The sequence below is a fragment of the Bombina bombina genome, chromosome 5 (assembly GCF_027579735.1).
Source record: "Bombina bombina isolate aBomBom1 chromosome 5, aBomBom1.pri, whole genome shotgun sequence".
Classification (NCBI taxonomy): domain Eukaryota; kingdom Metazoa; phylum Chordata; class Amphibia; order Anura; family Bombinatoridae; genus Bombina; species Bombina bombina.
Genome location: NC_069503.1, coordinates 344,277,820 through 344,294,982, shown reverse-complemented (window position 1 = coordinate 344,294,982; position 17,163 = coordinate 344,277,820). Strand labels below are relative to the sequence as shown.

General features: G+C 37.4%; 1 protein-coding gene across 1 annotated transcript in view; it reads left to right on the top strand.

Moving 5' to 3' along the window:
- RAPGEF5 (Rap guanine nucleotide exchange factor 5) overlaps positions 1 to 17,163 on the top strand; it is a 603,491-nt gene that overhangs the window by 71,910 nt on the left and 514,418 nt on the right. The window lies entirely within an intron of this gene.

The following is a 17,163-nucleotide window of genomic DNA, read 5'->3' as shown; positions in this document are numbered from 1 at the left end:
AATTGCGTGCTGTTAGGCTCGCGGGTGCAAAAAATGCTAGAAATTATTGCGTCATTTTTGGCGCAAGACTTTTTTGGCGCGAGATTGACTTTGTCTGACGTCAATGACGTCATTTCCGGCATCGTAGTTGACGACGGAAGTTTTCACGTAGTTGCGTCATTTTTGACTCGTGTTTATTACAGACATTTTTGGCGGCAAAAAATATGTGGGCGTCCTACTTGGCGCCAGTTTTTTTACATAATTTAAGTCTCACTTTTTAGTTGCTTCTGGTTTCTAGAGGCTTGTTCTGTTTGCATTTTTTCCTATTCCTGAAACTGTCATTTAAGCTTTGTCCGCACCTACCTCATGAAAAATCCCTCGCCATCTTATAGGTGGCGAGCTCCATAATAAACAATAAGGTCTATGAGATATACTCCTACAAGCGATATAAAAGAAGGAAAATACACTTGAATCTTTACTCACTGTTGATCCTGCTAGCCATGGAGACACTTCTTCAACTGTATATTCTTCGTCTGATGCAAATCAGGGGTAGAAGGCAAATTTGTGAACCTGATGCCATAGAAAATGTGGTTAGAAGAAGGAGATTGCGGGTATAGCGCGTATTCCTTCCTCGGGTTCCTTTAGATGTCCTTTCCGATAGAGAGGTTATTCAAAGGTTCCATCTGGATCGACATTCAATATTGACTTTATATGCTCAAATGGCACATTTTCTAGAGCCAGTGACGGCTCATTCAATGGCCATTCCCGGACTCCTCAAGTTTCTTGCTGCCTTGCACTTTTTTGCCACCGGATCATTTCAGGCAGTGTCCAGCGTCATCATTGTTTTCAGTCAGTCTGCCTTTTCGCATCATCTATCCAAAGTTATCGATGCACTCATGCATATATTCCCAGAATATATTTGCCACTCTTCTGTGGTAGATGGTAGACAATTGATAAAGTCTCAATTCTATAGTATGGCCGGAATGCCAAATTTCTTTGGGGCAATAGACTGTACCCATATTGCAGTTAGACCGCCCCGTTTACGGGATGAGATTTATTGGAACCGAAAGTCTTGCCATTCTCTGAATGTACAGATGGTGTGTGACCCGAAAAAGAGGATTATAAGGGTAAGATCCAATTACCCAGGCTCCTGTCATGATGCTTATATCCTTAGGCAGACCGGACTGTATCAAAAGTTTGAGAATAAAGAGATGCCAGAGGGATGGTTATTAGGTAAGCTTAACTGGCACGAAATAAGTCTTTATTTAATATATTATTGTATATTCTATAATTTTTTCCCACATGTAACCAATTGCAAATACATTACTATAATATACATCTAAACATTTAGAAATTATGTATTAATCTAATTGCTTACTAATCAATTGTGACCAAAAATATATATTGTGATTATTAATTGATACTAATTTGACGCTATCATCTAAAATTAAAAGAAAAATTTCTAATTGTATATTTTATTAAAAAATCCCTGCTCGTAATCGGTCAGATCTGCGACATAAGCTGGTCCACCTCCGGTAGCACGGGAAGAATTTTTTTCTTTTGCCAATTTTGCTTTGGCAAATCTTTTAATGTCTTTGTACCTTTTCTTTATCTGGTCAACGTCCTTTTTTCCAGGTCCCTGAGCACTGACAGCATCACTGATACGAGTCAAGATACTCTTTTTACTGTGACTGGAAGTTTGCTTCGCACGACAACCGAATAAATAGTCATAAGAGTCAAGAACCATATCAACAAGAACCAGGTTCTGCTGGTGTGAGAAGTGTGGATTCTTGCATTTGTTTGTCTGTGAATCCAATCCAGAAGTTGCCATACTTAATTTATAAATAAAAATAATATAAGATTGAAAAGCTTCAGGTTCGGGAATTATCAAGTCTGACAAATTAGATAAATTGGACTGTATATAGTGCTGCAATAAGTTCCCATGACAAATGTGACGTTTCTGACATCAACAGTCTTGTGGGACAAACATGACTGACAAGTTGTAAGAAAATAATAGTACATTCGCTACTAGCGAGGCATCAGATGTATGAATCATTCGCCTGCGCTCGATGCGGATTAGACGTGAGATTTTTTTATGCAGTTTTTTAGTACATATGGCGGGCAGCATTTCGCTAGCTGCGAGTTCTAGCGAGTCGACTAGACACGTTGTCGGCGAGAAAATTGACTCTTTAGTACATGGAACCCTATGTGTATTATAGCGATAAATAGTATATTTGTACCCCCCCAGCATCTTATAATAAAGTTCACATATGTAGTAGCTATTTATTAGGCTGAGAAGTATCATTATAACCTGACGTACGCCATACTTGCTCAGAGAGGTATCTGCAGTGTGTATTGGTTTTGAAGATGTAATCTGTGTCATACAAGCTACTGCTGACCCTCTGAGAAGGTGTGGTGTTTGAATACTGGTTTACGGGCCCTCACAGGATATGTGCGCGTTTGCCATAGAAAAACAGTAATATTTTTTTAAGCATTTTTGCTAATGGAAGTATATTGCAAAAATGATTCTATTTCAAATTGTGTATTAGAATGAGAATTTACCCATTGAGATTAAGAAATATTTTTTGCCGAACATTATCATTGTTTTTTTGTTTTTTTTAAGCTAATGATTTATAAAATCCTATTAAGCAAAGCAGAGGAGTTTTTTTTTTACACTGTTTGTTATTGCATAACTATCCAGAATTAATAAACGGAATACAACTAACAATCTGGAATAGCTGGTTCACCTGGATTTGTCTCTTGCGTGGAATATGTTAAAAAGAACTGTCTCCAAAGCTCACCATGCAGGATACTTTTTTATTTCTCATGGTAATGAAGACTTTGACAGTTGACTTATAAAGGCTATGAATTAAAAATAAACAATACGAGTAATAGATAATGTGCATCTAGCTTTCAGGCTCAGAGACATGAGCTTCTGCATTTTTAATAAGAATCTTATATTTAGATAGATCTGAAAGCAACAAAAGAGTTTGTTAACAAAAGTTTTTACAATTATCTATTGACTTGCAGCGAAGCAGTGGTATTTTAAAGTGAAGGTAAACTTTGATGAATAAAAGCCCGTTTTTTTTTAAATACTATTAAAAATAGGGGCACTTTCATTTATCAAAGTTTACAAAGCAGCTGTTTTGATTAAAAACTTACCTCTCTTCTTTGCACAACCAGAGCAGCTTCCCCCACCCGGAGATCCTCTCTTCACACGTCATCAATGACTAATCCAGCATCCTCCAATCACGGCTTTCCCCCCAGGGTAGTCATTGCCTGAGGCCATGCCGTGATTGGAGGAAGCTGGATTAGTCATTGATGACATGTGAATAGAGGATCTCTGGGTGGGGGAAGCTGCTCTGGCTGTGAAAAAACAAAGGTAAGTTTTTAATCAAAACGGCTGCCTTCTAAACTTTGATGAATGAAAGTGCCCCTGTTTTTAATAGTATTTAAAAAAAACGGGCTTTCAGTCATCAAAGTTTACCTTCACTTTAAAATGTGTTATTTTTTTTTTTTTTAAATTAATGGTTTAATTGACCAGGAGCCAACTCACATTTATGTGAAATATAACTCCTTACTATGTTATATCCATATTATATCTATATTTTTAGTTAAAATGAGAAACTCTTATTGAACAAATGTACAATTATTATGCTTAACCACTTAATGACCACAGCACTTTTCCATTTTCTGTCCGTTTGGGACCAAGGCTATTTTTACATTTTTTTAATTTTTTTTAAAAAAGATTTTTATTGAGGCTAATTTCAAGGCATACAAAACAATGTAATGCTGACAGTGTTGAGAAAAGATAAAATTTAAGGGTTGACATCATGGTTAGGGAATAAAAGGAAACAAAACAGTATAAGTGCAAGAATTTTCAGTATTCTATGACAGATAAATAAACCTAAAGGAGAAACAACACTTAGACAGTTTGCCTACAATATTATGTACCTCCTATGATGATCATGGGGTCATATGTTTTAGTATAGTAGAGGGCACTCTAGAACAAAAGAGACCACTTGTGGATCTCAACTGGTTAGCCTCATTTTTAAAAAAAAAAAAATATAAGCAAAACTGTGTAATTGGACCATTAAACTGTGTAGGCAATTATTCAAATACAAAAGAGACTCTTAAACTTTTAGGATAAATCTTTAGGAGGAGTATATGAGCACTGAAGCCCGCTTATGATTTCTAAGATATATAGAGGACTGAAAGTATTTGAAGAATACATTCTAAACAATGATGGTGATTGCCGTTTAAAAACAAATGCAGATTTAAATAATAGAACAGTATGACAAAACAAGGTTATAAACAGTGGTGGCTAACTTAACTGTACATGGCGATATTACTTTATACGTCTTATTGGATCTAATGATGGGAGTATTGAGTTTGCAGAGGGTACATCAAGTGGCAAGAGGATGTGTCTACGAGGATATTATACACATAAAGAACAGAGACTAAGAACTTTGAGGTAGCATTAATGCACTTGAACTCATGCTAAACTAGACATGTGCAAACCTAGATAGTGCTTTAAGATTAGTGAGCATTATGTAATATACTAGGCAGTAATGGGAGAGTAAAAAATAATACCCTAAGACTTGCCCTACCTTAAATATATACAATTTAAACAGGCTGTCACACAGTCTATGAATACAGACTAGGCTTGTGCAGGGGTACGTCTTTTGTAACAGAGGATGGGATACATAAGAGTCACTTGAAACGGATTTCACATATACCCCACACCAGTTCTTATTGGGGGACAGTAGCTCCCTGATATGTAGGGCTGATCACCTAATTTCCCAGGGAGCAGCAGCCATTCCACCCAGCAGAAGACTTTGTGAAACTACAGTATCGCTGGAATGTATTCTTGATGCGGCTGCATCGCTTCATGTGTTCAGGTTAAATTTTCAACAGGAGGACCTCTCCGCTCATAGATCTGGATCAAACTCTGTGTTGTGCTGCGGGGCAGGGGGAGCTTCAAGACTGCTCCTGTACGGAATGATGGTGAGAGGTAAGGTTGCAGCAAACATGGTCTATCATCCATAGGATCCAGATGAGTAGGTACATAAGCCCTAATTTCTGACAAGATAGGGAGGATCATTAGTAGCTGCACATTCTTTTAGAGGTAAGTTCAAATCCTCCATCTGCTGGTTCGCTGATCCGGTTCTCCCACCTCTGATGTGAGCGGTTATTGCTTTTGGTTTGTCGCTTCTCATCATCTAGCTCAGTAGCTCTAATTGCAGGGGGAGAGATAGTATAGATCTGAGTTGGAGTGGTACTAGGCTCGGATCCCACATTAGCTTTACTTGTCAGACGGCTGGAGTTAAGCTGCTCTGGAGTATCAGCTGTCTCGACATACTGGATCTCCCCTCCGGCAGTCTCTAGAGAGGAAGCTTCTTTTTCAGCGATTAGGTAATCCCCTCTATCCATCTTGGCTCCTTTCAGGTCAGGGCCCAACGATTCAATCTCCTGCAAGCTGGCTGGCAATAATCCATCAAGAGTATGCAGGGTAGGATAGAGAATCTCGGTCATTCTCTCCTCCATTCTCTGGGCATGTTCCTGCAATATTGCCTGCAATTGTGCGATAAAGGAGGTGTCCTCCATTTTCAGTGGATGTTTTTACGTGTAGGAGCTAGCGTGGGTGTATTGTATAATTAATCTCACTTTGTTGCACCTATTCAGTCCTCTTAGTGATAGGGGTAGTGCTGGCTTCAGAGAAAGGACTGCGCACTCAGGGCGCAGCTAGTTGTGGGGACGGTGTTGAGGCTTCTGGCATAGGGGAAGGCCTCAAGTGAAATAGCCCGGTACTGAGGGCAATTAAGCCGCGTCTAGATCCAAAACCCTTTACCTCAGATCAGGTCGCCAACAGCTAAGCTTCTCCACTATTTTGAATAGGATAAACCCAGTTCAACTTCACAGAAATTATTAGTTTTGGAGAGAACTTAAAGAGCTGAAGCTCAGTGCGACCAGTAAGATGGCCGCCACCCGGAAGTCCCCTATTTTTACATTTTTGCGGTGTTTGTGTTTAGCTGTAATTTTCCTCTTACTCATTTACTGTACCCACACATATTGTATACCGTTTTTCTCGCCATTAAATGGACTTTCAAAAGATTCCATTATTTTCATCATATCTTATAATTTACTATAAAAAAATTATAAAATATGAGGAAAAATTTTGACCCCCAAAATCTGTTACACATCTAATACCACCAAAAAACACCCATGCTAAATAGTTTCTAAATTTTATCCTGAGTTTAGAAATACCCAATGTTAACATGTTCTTTGCTTTTTTGCAAGTTATATGGCCATAAATACAAGTAGCACTTTGCTATTTCCAAACCACTTTTTTTTTCAAAATTAGCGCTAGTTACATTGGAACACTAATATCTTTCAGGAATCCCTGAATATCCATTGACATGTATATATATTTTTTTAGAAGACATCCCAAAGTATTGATCTAGGCCCATTTTGGTATATTTCATGCCACCATTTCACCGCCAAATAAAAAAAATTGTTCACTTTTTCACAATTTTTTTCACAAACTTTAGGTTTCTCACTGAAATTATTTACAAACAACTTATGCAATTATGGCATAAATGGTTATAAATGCTTCTCTGGGATCCCCTTTGTTCATATATAGCAGACATATATAGCTTTGGCTTTGCTTTTTGGTAATTAGAAGGCTGCTAAATGCCACTGCGCACCACACGTGTATTATGCCCAGCAGTGAAGGGGTTAATTATGGAGCATGTAGGGAGCTTCTAGGGTTAATTTTAGCTTTAGTGTAGTGTAATAGAGAACCCCAAGTATTGATCTAGGCCCATTTTGGTATATTTCATGCCACCATTTCACCGCCAAATGCGATCAAATGAAAAAAAAAAACGTTACATTTTTCACAATTTTAGGTTTCTCACTAAAATTATTTACAAACAACTTGTGTAATTATGGCACAAATGGTTGTAAATGCTTCTCTGGGATCCCCTTTGTTCAGAAATAGCAGACATATATGGCTTTGGCGTTGCTTTTTGGTAATTAGAAGGCCGCTAAATGCTGCTGCGCATCACACGTGTATTATGGCTACCAGTGAAGGGTTTAATTAGGTAGTTTATAGGGAGATTGCAGGGTTAATTTTAGCTTTAGTGTAGAGATCAGCCTCCCACCTGACACATCAGACCCCCTGATCCCTCCCAAACAGTCTGTCAGTACTAAAATAAAAAGGTATCTTAGATTTTTTTTTTAGCATATTTACATATGCTGCTGTGTAGGATCCCCCTTTAGCCCCCAACCTCCCTGATCCCCCCCAAAAACAGCTCTCTAACCCACCCCCTCTGCCTTATTGGGGGCCATCTTGGGTACTGGCAAAACAAATGTTTTTTTTCCTGTTTTTTCTGTAGTGTAGCTTCCCCACCCCCACCCCCTAACTGATGTTTTTTTTTTTAAATATTTATATTCCCCACTTTTACTATAAATTTTCTGTAATGTAGCGGTTCCCACCCGCTCCCTCCCCGTGCACGTGCGCGCCCCCGGTCATCCCCGCCCACGATCCTGCCCACCTCCACATCACCAGGGCCATAGATGGCTGCCACCCGCCTCCCACACAGGCTCCCACCTACCAACGAAGAAAGCCACCAATGTCCGGTGCAGAGAGGGCCACAGAGTGGCTCTCTCTGCACCAGATGGCTAAAAAAGGTTATTGCAGGATGCCTCGATATCAAGGCATCATTGCAATAACCGGAAAGCAGCTGGAAGCGAGCAGGATCGCTTCCAGCTGCTTTCCACACCGAGGACGTTAACTGACTTTTTTTTAGAGGACGTACCCTGCACGTCCTTGGTCGTTAAGGGGTTAAAGGGACACTGAACCCAATTTTTTTTTCTTTCACGATTCAGATAGAGCATGCAATTTTAAGCAACTTTCTAATTTACTCCTATTATCAAATTTTCTTTATTCTCTTGGTATCTTTATTTGAAAAGCAAGAATGTAAGTTTAGAAGCTGGCTAATTTTGGTTCACAACCTGGGTTGCGCTTGCCGATTGGTGGCTAAATGTGCCCAGCAATAAGCAAGTGCTGTCCAGGGTACTGAACCAAAAATCATCTGGCTCCTTAGCATAGATGCCTTCTTTTATACAAATACTAATAATAGAGTTCCAGCAGGGGTGGAATCCATAGCATTAGATGACTGGTCGCTAAATGTAGCCACCAATCAGCAAGCGCTACCCAGGGTCTGAACCAAAAATGGTCTGGCTTGTAAGCTTAGATGCCTTCTTTTTCAAATATAGATAGCAAGTGAACAAAGAAAAATTGATAATAGGAGTAAATTAGAAAGTTGCTTAAAATTGCATGCTCTATCTGAATTGTGGAAAAAAAAATATTTGGGTTTAGTATCCCTTTTAAAGGGATACTGAACCCAATTTTTTTCTTTTGCGGTTTAGATAGAGCATGCAATTTTAGGCATCTTTCTAATTTACTCCTATTATCAATTTTTCTTCGTTCTCTTTGAAAAAGCAGGAATGTAAGCTTCCAAGTTGGACCATTTTTGGTTCAGACCCTGGGTAGCGCTTGCTGATTTGGTGGCTACATTTAGCCACCAATCATCTAATGCTATGGATTCCACCACTGCTGGAACTCATTTTTTATTATTATTATTATTATTATTATTATTATTATTATTATTATTTGTATAGCCCACAATATTATGCTTTTTATAAAAAGTGACTTAAAGGTACATGAAACCCAAATCTTTTTTCATGATTCAGATAGAGAATACAATTTTAAACAACTTTCCAATTTACTTATATTATCAAATATACTTCATTCTTTTGGTATCCTTTGTTGAATGAACAGCTATGCACTACTTGGAGCTAGCTAAAAAAATTATATATTTGCAGCCGCCAATCAACACCTAGCTCCCAGTAGTGCATTGCTGCTCCTGGGCCTACCTAGCTATGCTTTTCAATAATGGATACCAAAAAATGAAGCAAATTAGATAAAAGAAATAAATTTAAAGTTAAAAGAAAAATGTTGGGTTTCATGTCACTTTAATTAATGAATTTGTTCAAATAAAAAATAGAAGGGTTTTCAATTAAATGTTCTATATTTTTACAACTAGATTCAGATGAGATCTATCCTGTCTGTCTGTCTGTCTATCTATCTATCTATCTATCTATCTATCTATCTATCTATCTATCTATCTAATACACAGCTACAAAATGACTTTCAGTGAACATATTGCATCCCATAAACGTAATGTGCTGTCCTTATTGTTTTGCATTTTTAATTTCAGCTTTCAGATCGGTTAAATTAGAAGAAACACCAGGGAATGGCAATTAATGAAATTAGCTAACACAATTCAAGAGAATATGTTTGTACCATATGCACAGCAATTAGTAATAATCGACAGCATGTATCTTGAACATTGCATAGTGACAAAGAATGGTGTTTCTATAGATGTATCTGCACTATAATGAAAGGCTATGTAAAGCATCATTCAATTAAGGTAATATAATATAAAATGTGTATATCTTATACAACTAAAATTTGCAATATAAAGATGACCCTTAGTGGTTAAACAAAACCTAAAATTCTAAAAAGAATAATAGAACATTACATACTTGTATTTTATTATCTATATTATCTAAGTATCAAAAAGGTTACAAAATGAGTATGACAAATCACCAACATGGTGTTTAATAATAATAAATTCTTGTAGAAAAATTGTCACCTCCCTAAAGGAATACAAAAATAACAATATAAAATATTTTCCTAAAGTTACATGGTATGTATGGTATGTTTAAAAAATATTTTGCATTAAAAAAAGACGAGTAATAGGTAACCCCTGGGGGAAAAAGGGACCTTTTGGGAAAGGGGATTGACAGAGGAAGTGGTTACACTTCTGAGGCAGGGTTATTTAGTGGGAAGAGACATTAGTTCTAGTTGAGTAAATATCCCTTTGTCACCCTCACTTTATTATAGAGGTGAGATCTTTTTGTTCTTGCAGTGGGTTCTGGCAGCGTAGTGAGGACCCATATAGATCATTTTTAATTGAGAGCCTTTGAGGCACAGTCGTGCCTGTCTAAGGGATCAGCTGGCCTTAACATCTCATCCAGCTTTGTAGCTTAGTCCACTGTGGTCAGATGGTCTCAGGAGGCAAAGGACACTTCTCATTGGGTCTCTAGCTATTTTACTAACCCATTGCTCATGATTGATCTTAGAGTCTTATCTTTGATTAAAGAAGTTTTGTATGATCATATTTTTTTTCCCGTTCAACTGTAATTTTGCTCCCAATAACTTTGATTTCCAAAAGAGAGATGTATGTATGTGTGTGTGTGTGTGTGTGTGTGTGTGTATGTATATATATATATATATATATATATATATATATATATATATATATATATATATATATATTTATATTTTTTTTTTATTAAAGAAGAAAAAATAGGCTATCCTATCCAGCACTCACTAAATCCAAGGAGAATAATGGATCAAACACTGAAGACAAACATGCAACACACTAGGAGTTATAAAAAATCTCAATCACAGCGAATTAATACAATCAATATACTGAACATAATTGCATTTATTGTTAGTCAAAATGACTATATATACACAATAACCACCCCTTATTTAAACCATAGTGCACTAATGGAACTAAATAAAAGAGAGCTCTCTTTAGAAAAAATAAATAAAATTAATTAAAGTTCAAGTCCAGCAAAGGAAAAAAAATGCCAACTCTCCTGTTACATCATAGTGAGTAAACACTGCAGTTTGATTTCCAAATAGCACTGTCAAATGTAAAACATAGGGAAAGAGAAAGATAACAGTGTGGGCTGAGGAGTATGTCAGGGGAAAAAATAAATTATATATATATATATAATTTCTTTCATGTAATTAGCAAGAGTCCATGAGCTAGTGACGTATGGGATATACATTCCTACCAGGAGGGGCAAAGTTTCCCAAACCTCAAAATGCCTATAAATACACCCCTCACCACACCCACAAATCAGTTTTACAAACTTTGCCTCCTATGGAGGTGGTGAAGTAAGTTTGTGCTAGATTCTACGTTGATATGCGCTCCGCAGCAGGTTGGAGCCCGGTTTTCCTCTCAGCGTGCAGTGAATGTCAGAGGGATGTGAGGAGAGTATTGCCTATTTGAATTCAATGATCTCCTTCTACGGGGTCTATTTCATAGGTTCTCTGTTATCGGTCGTAGAGATTCATCTCTTACCTCCCTTTTCAGATCGACGATATACTCTTATATATACCATTACCTCTACTGATTCTCGTTTCAGTACTGGTTTGGCTTTCTACTACATGTAGATGAGTGTCCTGGGGTAAGTAAGTCTTATTTTCTGTGACACTCTAAGCTATGGTTGGGCACTCTTATATAAAGTTCTAAATATATGTGTTCAAACATTTATTTGCCTTGATTCAGGATGTTCAACGTTCCTTATTTCAGACAGTCAGTTTCATATTTGGGATAATGCTTATGAATAAATCAATTTTTTTCTTACCTTTTAAAATTTGACTTTTTCCCTGTGGGCTGTTAGGCTCGCGGGGGCTGAAATGCTTCATTTTATTGCGTCATTCTTGGCGCGGACTTTTTTGGTGCAAAATTTTTTTCTTGGTTTCCGGCGTCATACTTGTTGCCGGAAGTTGCGTCATTTTTGACGTTTTTTTTTTCGCCAAAAGTGTCGGTGTTCCGGATGTGGGCGTCTTTTTTGGCGCTAAAAAATATGGGCGTCACTATTGTCTCCACATTATTTAAGTCTCTTTGTTTATTGCTTCTGGTTGCTAGAAGCTTGTTCACTGGCATTTTTTCCCATTCCTGAAACTGTCATTTAAGGAATTTGATCAATTTTGCTTTATATGTTGTTTTTTCTATTACATATTGCAAGATGTCCCAGATTGACCCTGAGTCAGAAGATACTTCTGGAAAATCGCTGCCTAGTGCTGGATCTACCAAAGTTAAGTGTATTTGCTGTAAACTTGTGGTATCTGTTCCTCCAGCTGTTGTTTGTAATGAATGTCATGACAAACTTGTTAATGCAGATAATATTTCCTTTAGTAATGTTACATTACCTGTTGTTGTTCCATCAACATCTAATACTCAGAGTGTTCCTGTTAACATAAGAGATTTTGTTTCTAAATCCATTAAGAAGGCTATGTCTGTTATTCCTCCTTCTAGTAAACGTAAAAGGTCTTTTAAAACTTCTCATTTTTCAGATGAATTTTTAAATGAACATCATCATTCTGATTCTGATAATGATTCCTCTGGTTCAGAGGATTCTGTTTCAGAGGTTGATGCTGATAAATCTTCATATTTATTCAAAATGTAATTTATTCGTTCTTTACTTAAAGAAGTCTTAATTGCATTAGAAATAGAGGATTCTGGTCCTCTTGATACTAAATCTAAACATTTAAATAAGGTTTTTAAATCTCCTGTAGTTATTCCAGAAGTTTTTCCTGTCCCTGATGCTATTTCTGAAGTAATCCCCAGGGAATGGAATAATTTGGGTAATTCATTTACTCCTAAACGTTTTAAGCAATTATATCCTGTGCCATCTGACAGATTAGAGTTTTAGGACAAAATCTCTAAGGTTGATGGGCTATCTCTACTCTTGCTAAACGTACTACTATTCCTATGGCAGATAGTACTTCCTTTAAGGATCCTTTAGATAGGAAAATTGAATCCTTTCTGAGAAAAGCTTACTTATGTTCAGGTAATCTTCTTAGACCTGCTATATCTTTAGCGGATATTGCTGCAGCTTCAACTTTTTGGTTAGAAGCTTTAGCGCAACAAGTAACAGATCATAATTCTCATAGCATTGTTAATCTTCTTCAACATGCTAATAACTTTATTTGTGATGCCATCTTTGATATCATTAGGGTTGATGTCAGGTATATGTCTCTAGCCATTTTAGCTAGAAGAGCTTTATGGCTTAAAACTTGGAATGCTGATATGTCTTCTAAGTCAACTTTGCTTTCCCTTTCTTTCCAGGGTAATAAATTATTTGGTTCACAGTTGGATTCTATTATCTCAACTGTTACTGGAGGGAAAGGAACTTTTTTACCACAGGATAAAAAATCTAAAGGTAAATTTAGGTCTAATAATAGTTTTCGTTCCTTTCGTCACAATAAGGAACAAAAGCCTGATCTTTCACCCACAGGAGCGGTATAAGTTTGGAATCCATCTCCAGTCTGGAATAAATCCAAGCCTTTTAGAAAACCAAAGCCAGCTCCAAAGTCCACATGAAGGTGCGGCCCTCATTCCAGCCCAGCTGGTAGGGGGCAGATTACGATTTTTCAAAGAAATTTGGATCAATTCAATTCACAATCTTTGGATTCAGAACATTGTTTCAGAAGGGTACAGAATTGGTTTCAAGATAAGGCCTCCTGCAAAAAGATTTTTTCTTTCCCGTGTCCCAGTAAATCCAGCGAAGTCTCAAGCATTTCTGAAATGTGTTTCAGATCTAGAGTTGGCTGGAGTAATTATGCTGGTTCCAGTTCTGGAACAGTTACTGGGGTTTTATTCAAATCTCTTCATTGTACCAAAGAAGGAGAATTCCTTCAGACCAGTTCTGGATTTAAAAATATTGAATCGTTATGTAAGGATACCAACATTCAAAATGGTAACTATACGGACTATCCTGCCTTTTGTTCAGCAAGGGCATTATATGTCCACAATAGATTTACAGGATGCATATCTGCATATTCCGATTCATCCAGATCACTTTCAGTTTCTGAGATTCTCTTTCCTAGACAAGCATTACCAGTTTGTGGCTCTGCCGTTTGGCCTAGCAACAGCTCCAAGGATTTTTACAAAGGTTCTCGGTGCCCTTCTGTCTGTAATCAGAGAACAGGGTATTGTGGTATTTCCTTATTTGGACGATATCTTGGTACTTGCTCAGTCTTCACATTTAGCAGAATCTCACACGAATCGACTTGTATTGTTTCTTCAAGATCATGGTTGGAGGATCAATTTACCGAAAAGTTCATTGATTCCTCAGACAAGGGTAACCTTTTTAGGTTTCCAGATAGATTGTGTCCATGACTCTGTCACTAACGGACAAGAGACGTCTAAAATTGATTTCAGCTTGTCGAAACCTTCAGTCTCAATCATTCCCTTCGGCAGCCTTATGCATGGAAATTCTAGGTCTTATGACTGCTGCATCGGACGCGATCCCCTTTGCTCGTTTTCACATGCGACCTCTTCAGCTCTGTATGCTGAACCAGTGGTGCAGGGATTACACAAAGATATCTCAATTGATATCTTTAAAACCGATTGTACGACAGTCTCTGCCGTGGTGGACAGATCACCATCGTTTAGTTCAGGGGGCTTCTTTTGTTCTTCCGACCTGGACTGTGATTTCAACAGATGCAAGTCTGACAGGTTGGGGAGCTGTTTGGGGGTCTCTGACAGCACAAGGGGTTTGGGAATCTCAGGAGGTGAGATTACCAATCAATATTTTGGAACTCCGTGCAATTTTCAGAGCTCTTCAGTCATGGCCTCTTCTAAAGAGAGAATCGTTCATTTGTTTTCAGACAGACAATGTCACAACTGTGGCATATATCAATCATCAAGGAGGGACTCACAGTCCTCTGGCTATGAAAGAAGTATCTCGAATACTGGTATGGGCGGAATCCAGCTCCTGTCTAATTTCTGCGGTTCATATCCCAGGTATAGACAATTGGGAAGCGGATTATCTCAGTCACCAAACGTTACATCCTGGCGAATGGTCTCTTCACCCAGAGGTATTTCTTCAGATTGTTCAAATGTGGGGACTTCCAGAAATAGATCTGATGGCTTCTCATCTAAACAAGAAACTTCCCAGGTATCTGTCCAGATCCAGTGATCCTCAGGCGGAAGCAGTGGATGCTTTGTCACTTCCTTGGTAGTATCATCCTGCCTATATCTTTCCGCCTCTAGTTCTTCTTCCAAGAGTAATCTCCAAGATTCTGAAGGAATGCTTGTTTGTTCTGCTGGTGGCTCCAGCATGGCCTCACAGGTTTTGGTATGCAGATCTTGTCCGGATGGCCTCTTGTCAACCGTGGACTCTTCCATTAAGACCAGACCTTCTGTCACAATGTCCTTTTTTCCATCAGGATCTCAAATCCTTAAATTTGAAGGTATGGAGATTGAACGCTTGATTCTTAGTCAAAGAGGTTTCTCTGACTCTGTGATTAATACTATGTTACAGGCTCGTAAATCTGTATCTAGGAAGATATATTATCGAGTCTGGAAGACTTACATTTCTTGGTGTCTTTCTCATCATTTTTCCTGGCATTCTTTTAGAATTCCGAGAATTTTACAGTCTCTTCAGGATGGTTTGGATAAAGGTTTGTCTGCAAGTTCCTTGAAAGGACAAATCTCTGCTCTTTCTGTTCTTTTTCACAGAAAGATTGCTAATCTTCCTGATATTCATTGTTTTGTACAAGCTTTGGTTCGTATAAAACCTGTCATTAAGTCAATTTCTCCTCCTTGGAGTTTGAATTTGGTTCTGGGGGCTCTTCAAGCTCCTCCGTTTGAACCTATGCATTCACTGGACATTAAATTACTTTCTTGGAAAGTTTTTTGTTTCTTTTGGCCATCTCTTCTGCCAGAAGAGTCTCTGAATTATCTGCTCTTTCTTGTGAGTCTCCTTTTCTGATTTTTCATCAGGATAAGGCGGTGTTGCGAACTTCTTTTAAATTTTTACCTAAGGTTGTGAATTCTAACAACATTAGTAGAGAAATTGTGGTTCCTTCATTGTGTCCTAATCGTAAGAATTCTAAGGAGAGATCATTGCATTCTTTGGATGTAGTTAGAGCTTTGAAATATTATGTTGAAGCTACTAAGAATTTCCGAAAGACTTCTAGTCTATTTGTTATCTTTTCCGGTTCTAGGAAAGGTCAGAAGGCCTCTGCCATTTCTTTGGCATTTTGGTTGAAATCTTTAATTCATCATGCTTATGTCAAGTCGGGTAAAACTCCGCCTCAAAGGATTACAACTCATTCTACTAGGTCAGTTTCTACTTCCTGGGCGTTTAGGAATGAAGCTTTGGTTGATCAGATTTGCAAAGCAGCAACTTGGTCTTCTTTGCATACTTTTACTAAATTCTACCATTTTGATGTGTTTTCTTCTTCTGAAGCAGTTTTTGGTAGAAAAGTACTTCAGGCAGCTGTTTCAGTTTGATTCTTCTGCTTATAATTTCAATTTTTTTTATTATAAGATTTAAACTTTATTTTGGGTGTGGATTATTTTCAGTGGAATTGGCTGTCTTTATTTTATCCCTCCCTCTCTAGTGACTCTTGCGTGGAAGATCCACATCTTGGGTAGTCATTATCCCATACGTCACTAGCTCATGGACTCTTGCTAATTACATGAAAGAAAACATAATTTATGTAAGAACTTACCTGATAAATTCATTTCTTTCATATTAGCAAGAGTCCATGAGGCCCACCCTTTTTTGTGGTGGTTATGATTTTTTTGTTTAAAGCACACTTATTCCAATTCCTTTTTTTTTTTTATGCTTTCGCACTTTTGTCTTATCACCCCACTTCTTGGCTATGCGTTAAACGGATTTGTGGGTGTGGTGAGGGGTGTATTTATAGGCATTTTGAGGTTTGGGAAACTTTGCCCCTCCTGGTAGGAATGTATATCCCATACGTCACTAGCTCATGGACTCTTGCTAATATGAAAGAAATGAATTTATCAGGTAAGTTCTTACATAAATTATGTTATTATATTTATATATATATATATATATATATATATATATATATATATATATATATATAATATTATATATATATATATATATATATATATACACACATACACACACACACACACACACACACAGGTAGCCCTCAATTTATGCCGGGGTTAGGTTCCAGGAGGAGGAATGGTTGTAAATCGAAACAGTTGTAAATTGAAACCCAGTTTATAATGTAAGTCAATGGGAAGTGAGGGAGTTAGGTTCCAGGCCCCTCTCAAAATTGTCATAATTAACACCTAATACATTATTTTTAAAGCTTTGAATTGAAGACTTTAAATGCTAAACAGCATTATAAACCTAATATAGATTGTATCATCATCAAACTAAGTTTAATGAACAAAAACATTTGCTAAACATCACTTAATAAAATTATTACACAACAGACTGCATCATCATCAAACTAAGTTTAATTAACAAAAACAT